Raw genomic sequence first — 6221 nt, forward strand, 5'->3', positions numbered from 1 at the left:
GTTGGCGGGGGGCGGTGGGGCGGCGCGGCGCGGCTCGACGCGCTTTGGGGCGATCGGGCTCCGATTCAGAAAACCGCTGCGAGGATGACAAAAGCCGCCTCCTCTTCACACCTCCCCGTTCGCCTCCCCCCCCCCCCAGTCCCCAACAGGGGTTTGTAGGGTTTTGCTGCACGTTTGACAGGTGACCGCGTTTCTCCATCAGTGAATGAATCCTGTGGTGCGAAATGCCGCTGGATTTCGCAAGAGCTGTCAGTGCAGTGCTGGATGTGCAAACGGCAAGTTCGGCAGGATCGTCGTGGATTTGTTTTGATTTTCAGTGTTTATTTCAGCAGCTAGCTGTGTGCCAAATTCTTGACTTGTACTGAGAAATGCTGTGTACAGTAGGTGATGCAAAATACCCTTGGGGATAAAAACTGTGCAGGTTTTATGGCCCCCCTCCCAAATTTCTTGTCTGTTATTATTTACARAAAGTCTTGATGACCAAAGGTTGCCTTGGATAAAATATTTAGGATCAAAACAGCCGGTTTCTAGGCTTTGGCTCTAATTTCCCACTGCATAGAATAGGAAGTATTTCCATCAAAGTCCTAGTTGCACCTGTGTAATTTAAGAAGGAGGCTTCAAGCTTCTGTGTTTAGGCTGTGTCTCCCTTAAACACTTCTAGTCCTCCAACCCCCCAAATGGATCCCGTAATGTAAAAAATTGCTAGATTTTGCAAGAGCTGTCCAAATGCAATCCTTGATTCGAGTGCCTTGTCTAAGCTAATGCAAAGCAGCTCCCTTGGACAACATGATGATTAAAATGCCAGTATAAGCGAGTATCCCAGCATGCCCATGCTCTCCCACCATTGCTGCTAGCAATAAAACTGCAGTGTTGGTGGCAGCCTTCAGAAATCATAGAAGATCATCCTAGTATAGATCTTGCTGTAGGAGTTTATAGATGCAGTTACTGTCCAGTCCATTTTATGACCTTGTGTGAACCCTGTTGCATAACAGTTGTAACTTTCGTTGCTCAGTGTTGAAGGAGCGATTAAGAAGCATGTCAACTGAATGTAGATCATGCTCATAGGAAAAAGAGCCTTCCTTTTGATATCAGATAAGTCAGTCTCTTCTAAGATGTTTTGATAAACTGGATCATGCTTTATATTAACTAAAAGAAACAGTGAGTCACTTAATAAGAAGCAAGGAGCGTAATTCTCCAATCATTCTGGGCTGCTAAAATATACGGATAGCTTACACAAATGTGATAGCCAGGTATTTTGCTGCAGAAAATATAAAACACCATAGAAACTGTGTGGAGGGAAGAAATATTTTGCTATGCTATAGAGAGATGGTGATCATTGATTATCAATAGAATTTTGTAGCTTACAGTTTTATTTTGAGATGTATATATAATGTCCCTTATAAGCATTAAAAGATTTCTTCACAAAGATAGCTAGTTGGGCTGTGCTCTAAGTGTGAGAATGATAAAGGTAACAGTACCGTGCTGCATGTTCACTGTGCTCACATGAGAAATCAGATCTACATGTGATAAAATGCTGAAAGTGAGTAGCAATAGGAAGAAGATATGGCTTGACTGTATTGTTATTCAGTTCTGTATTACTGTTTTTATGTGGTGGAAGGAAGTAATAAAAAAATAATGATTCAAAAGGCTGAGAAGCTTATAACCTGAATCAGTTCTGTAGACATTGTTCTGAAAAGAGCATTGAAAAAAAATGTGCTTTCCGTAATGTTTCCTTGCAGGCATAGATTTACTAAGGTGGGAGGAAGGGGAACTGTAACTCTCCTTCCTCTGCTGCTAGCGCCACTCCTTGTCACATGATGTGACTGCACAGTCCTCTGTTCACATTGCAGCTGTGCTCAGCCTGGTGTGTGCCATTCAGATCTCTGCTCTTTTTTGCATCTCTTTTATTCTGGTTTAGCTCTGCTGGCTTTAAATAGAGCTGTTGATAAACTGCAGTAGTATAAATGGATAATGGAAATTAATTCGATCATCTGGACTCATTACTTCATTGGCTTATGTTTTGCTGCGTATAGCATGCATGATGCAAGGGAAGAAGAGTCCTAGTGTGAAAGTCTAAACTATTCTGAGGTGATGTTTTTGCCCAAATAGCTAGGACTTAACTGTTTTTTTTTTCTTTTTTCTTTTTTGTTTTAAGGGCATTTTCCAACTATCAGTTTTAGCACATAAATCTGTGTGTTGATGCGACTTTTCAAAGAAATTTCCGGTCAGAGTAAGTTTTGTAGAAGGAAAACCAGGACCTGTATAGGCAAGTTTTAAACTAATTTTCTTTAGTAATCTTGTCTAAGGACGTTCTGCAGGCTTGCCTGTTACAGCCGAGTTGCTCTGTTTAAGCACATAAACTCCATCCTGGATATGTAGTTTTTATATAGACTAGAAACAGAGGCATGGAATGGGGTATGTGTTGCAGCAGAAGGAAGCAGTTTAAAGGAGTGGACTGAGTTGTGTGTGGGAGCTGCATGGAGGGTCAAGCAGAGGTCTGTTTCTATAAAGTATGCAAGCTGGTTGCCAACACAAATATTACCTAGCAGTTTACATGTGCTGAGAGAGCCCAGCAGACCCTGTAATGGGAATAGAATAGAATAATCATTAGTCTGGTTCTGTGAGGATGTCAGTCAAGAAAGGAAGTGTGTTATGCCAAAAAGCCTGGGTGGAACAGCAGGTCTAGAGGATTCTTTGTTTGAAGTATTTTGAATTATTGCTATTATTATATTGGAACAAAGACTAGAAACCGAATTTCTTTATCTAATTAAAGCTGAAGTTAGCAGAGGGATTTCTCTGCTATGTGGTAGAATAATGGTCCAGGAGCGATTTCTGCTCTGGAGGGTGAATTCCATGGGTGATGGCATTGCATGCAATTCTTGTGCTTGCTGGCAGCTTACCTCCAAATGCTGGCTTGGGGGAGGAAGTGAATTCAACTGATCAAATAGGTTTCCTTAGCTTGTACTGCATTCTGTTCTGTCAGAGTAAGGTTCCAGTTGGAAAGCAGCCATTAACACCTTGGCTGAGAATGCTAACGAGATATAGAGTATGATGATAACTGCCCTCCAGTTCTGATAATGCTGGCCTGAACTGCCATTTGGGCTATCTAGTAAATAATTTGACTGGCTAGAAGGAGGTCTCCTAATTCTCCGCACTACATTAACGTCAAGTTACATCATAGAGCAACCTTTTTCTGTTTGAACTACTGAGTGTATATCAAGGAGTTAAAAAAAAATCAGTGATTTTCTGAGAAAAGAAAAAAAATCTATTCTGTAACTCAGATGCTTTTCAGGAACTTGGCTGCTCTAGATGAGAGGCATGTGCTTTTCCACACTGCTCTAGGTGATGGCTTAGTTCAAGGGGGCCCAGATTTGGCTCAGTCAACAGTTGTGTTGGCGTCTTGCCATCAAATGTGCATAAAATGGAGCTGACTTCAATTCCCTCCTCACTCTAATATGGAGGGGCAGCCCAGAGAGACCTGAGGCCCCGGTATGCCTTGCTGTAGGTTGACTTGGCTATGAAAATTACATTATGATGTGCAATTTCTGCAGCAGGAGCTGTATGGTGACTTGATAGTTGTTTTTTAGTCCCTGAGTTGTATTTTGGTGCCTTATCATGTTAGCTAATGCATTTCAACCCTTGTGCCTATGCTTCCAAAATCTGTCTCTCTCCTCACAGTGGCTTATGTACTTTTCCAGATGTACGAAGTTCATGTCTCATTTGCAGACTCTTTCTATGATTTTGTGGCTTATGTGCCTTGCCACAAAATCAAGAAAAAATACAACTGGCATTTTAGCTGCTCCAAGCACGTTGTATGAAGATAAACCACTGAATAGTTTAGCTTGTGAAATGTAAATACATACAATTCAGCCTGCAGTGACTGATGATATTTTATCTATCTTCCTTCTTCCCCTCCCATCCCTCCTAAAAGTAGACTAGCCTGACGTTCTTCTCTTTTTTTTTTTTTTTTTCTTTCTTCTATTGCGCTTTCATACCATGCAAATTACTAGTACTGTGTAGGTGGCATGCAGGGACCACTATAGGTTCTGATTTGAATTAAAAGTGGATGAGAGAAAATACTTGCATCCTCTTCCACATAGCTTCTGAACCATCTTCTGGGGATTTTTGGACTCTCATGACCCAGAAACTCTGTCTCAGTGTCTGACTTTGCTACTAACTAGTTTGAGCTTGAGTTCATTTTTAAGTCAGTAAAAGAACAGAGGCCAACTGTGATGACATTTTTAGCCTTTGCCCTTTTTTCATCTTATATACAAGAGGTCATGAACTGCAGGGAAAGAGGGATCACAGAGGGCACAGAATTAACAAATGCAGAACAAATTGCCAGTGGCAGAAACATAAAGATGAGAAGCAAAAGTTTTGTGTTATGGAGATAATTGAAAATGGCCATATGCGTTACATGATGGTATCATGTCTCTTGCATTTAAAGTGCGGCTGGTAAGGTGTGGGTTAGATGATTTCTTGATGCAGAAGATGGGGTTGGAAGGGACAGCTTTTTGTTTCCACGACATGATGCTAATGAGTAGCTCCATGTTGTTCTGAGGGTTAAAAAAAAAAAAAGCCAAAGTTATCGTTCTGGATACAGACAGGTCTGCTTTAAACAATAAAAAGATTTTTTTTTTTTAAGTATAATACAAATAAAAAAACCAATTCTGTAGTGTAAGCATTTATTTCAAGCTAAAATAATAAGGTTGATTCTGCGTTCTGGATATTATTTGAATTGGATTTCATGTGAATTGGAACAGGGCAGAATTTGTGGTGTGGGCTATTTCCCTGTGAGGAGTCTTGAGACTGTTCCTGCAAAGAGGTTGAAGGTAACGTAGAAGAGGCAGCTCATGTGAACTTTGAGGTCTTAATGTCAGACCATATTTGCAAAACTTCACGGTCTTCTGACATGCTGAGGAATGAACTAAGCACTCACGTAAAAGTATTAAACTTTCCTTTGATAGTAACTGCTTATTGTGTAACTGTGTGTGCTTACTGTCTCTCAGGTACACATGCTGGGACAGCGTGAACCTGGAGAATTCTAAATTTGTGTTTTCATCTTGTTTTCATGTATAGCCCCTTCCCTATTCTTTCCCTTTTTAGGAGACAAGGTTTATGCAATTGCATGTTCAGGCTTCCTCCTCCTTCTTCTCCAAATAACCTTTGAATCATTTGTCCAATGTTACCAGCGTTGATGTAGGGAGACAGGTCCTGAAGATTGTCTAGCCAGTAATTTTCATAAAACTTGAAGGAAGTTAGAGGAGAGGGACGTGTTTAGTGCATCTGTTGAGGGGAAAGACAGACTGAAGAGAGTTACTGCGTGCTGTGGGGAGGCATCTGGCCAGCCAGTCAGCCCATATTTTAGCCCTGAGGGAGTTGAAGCACTTCCTTTTGCTCTGTGGGAAGTCTGGGGTTATTGTGGTAGGTAGGGAAAGGTCAACAGGGCAAAATACAGGTTGGTATGATACCAGGCTTCCTGTCTCCCTAGGAGGGAGGATGATGGACTGTGCATATGTGTGTGGGTAGTGTCTAAGGCTTGGTTGGTTTTGTATGTTCTCAATCCTTTTTAAAAATGTCTTGCCTCTTGCTCAGTCTGCAGAGCTGCTCCAGTACTACTTCTGCAAGTTGGCTGTAAAATTGGTATATTTTAGTAGGAAAGCTACTTTCCTGGGGAATTCCCTATTGCAGGAGAGCTAGTTGTATGTGCAGGTAGTTTTGGGTCAGCCATATTGTGATTTGTTTACAAAACAGAAGTCTCTTGTTTTTTTTACCTTCCTCCGTTATGCTGCATTTCTCCTTGAAATAAACATCCAGGCAGAGAGAACATGATTTGAACAGCATTATAAACTGAATAAAATAGCTACTTGTTTCTCTTTCCTAAGTTGTATTTGAAGTTGCTTTGTGTTGCGTTCAAACAAAAAATGCCTCCAAAGCCTGGGCTCTGCTCAGGTGCTTTTCATTGTGTATTCTGTGTGCATGTCTGTACAGCAGTGAGCTTAGCTTGGGCAGAAACAGTTTGATCGCTCTTTAGATTTGGGTGTTACTGTCATCATGGACTACAAACCCTGCACAGGAATCCAGGTGTGGTCTGTTAGCCCGCTCTCAGATGCGTCCTGCAGTGTCCAAGCCAGCTACTTGCAAATGGGCTTGGTACATCTAGAAGAGTTGCAGTCACTGCAGTGCAGATGTGCCCTGAGGTGAACAGTGGTTAGAGATGA

This window comes from Apteryx rowi, unplaced genomic scaffold (genome assembly GCF_003343035.1).
Source record: "Apteryx rowi isolate R43461 unplaced genomic scaffold, aptRow1 scaffold_120, whole genome shotgun sequence".
NCBI classification, from domain to species: domain Eukaryota; kingdom Metazoa; phylum Chordata; class Aves; order Apterygiformes; family Apterygidae; genus Apteryx; species Apteryx rowi.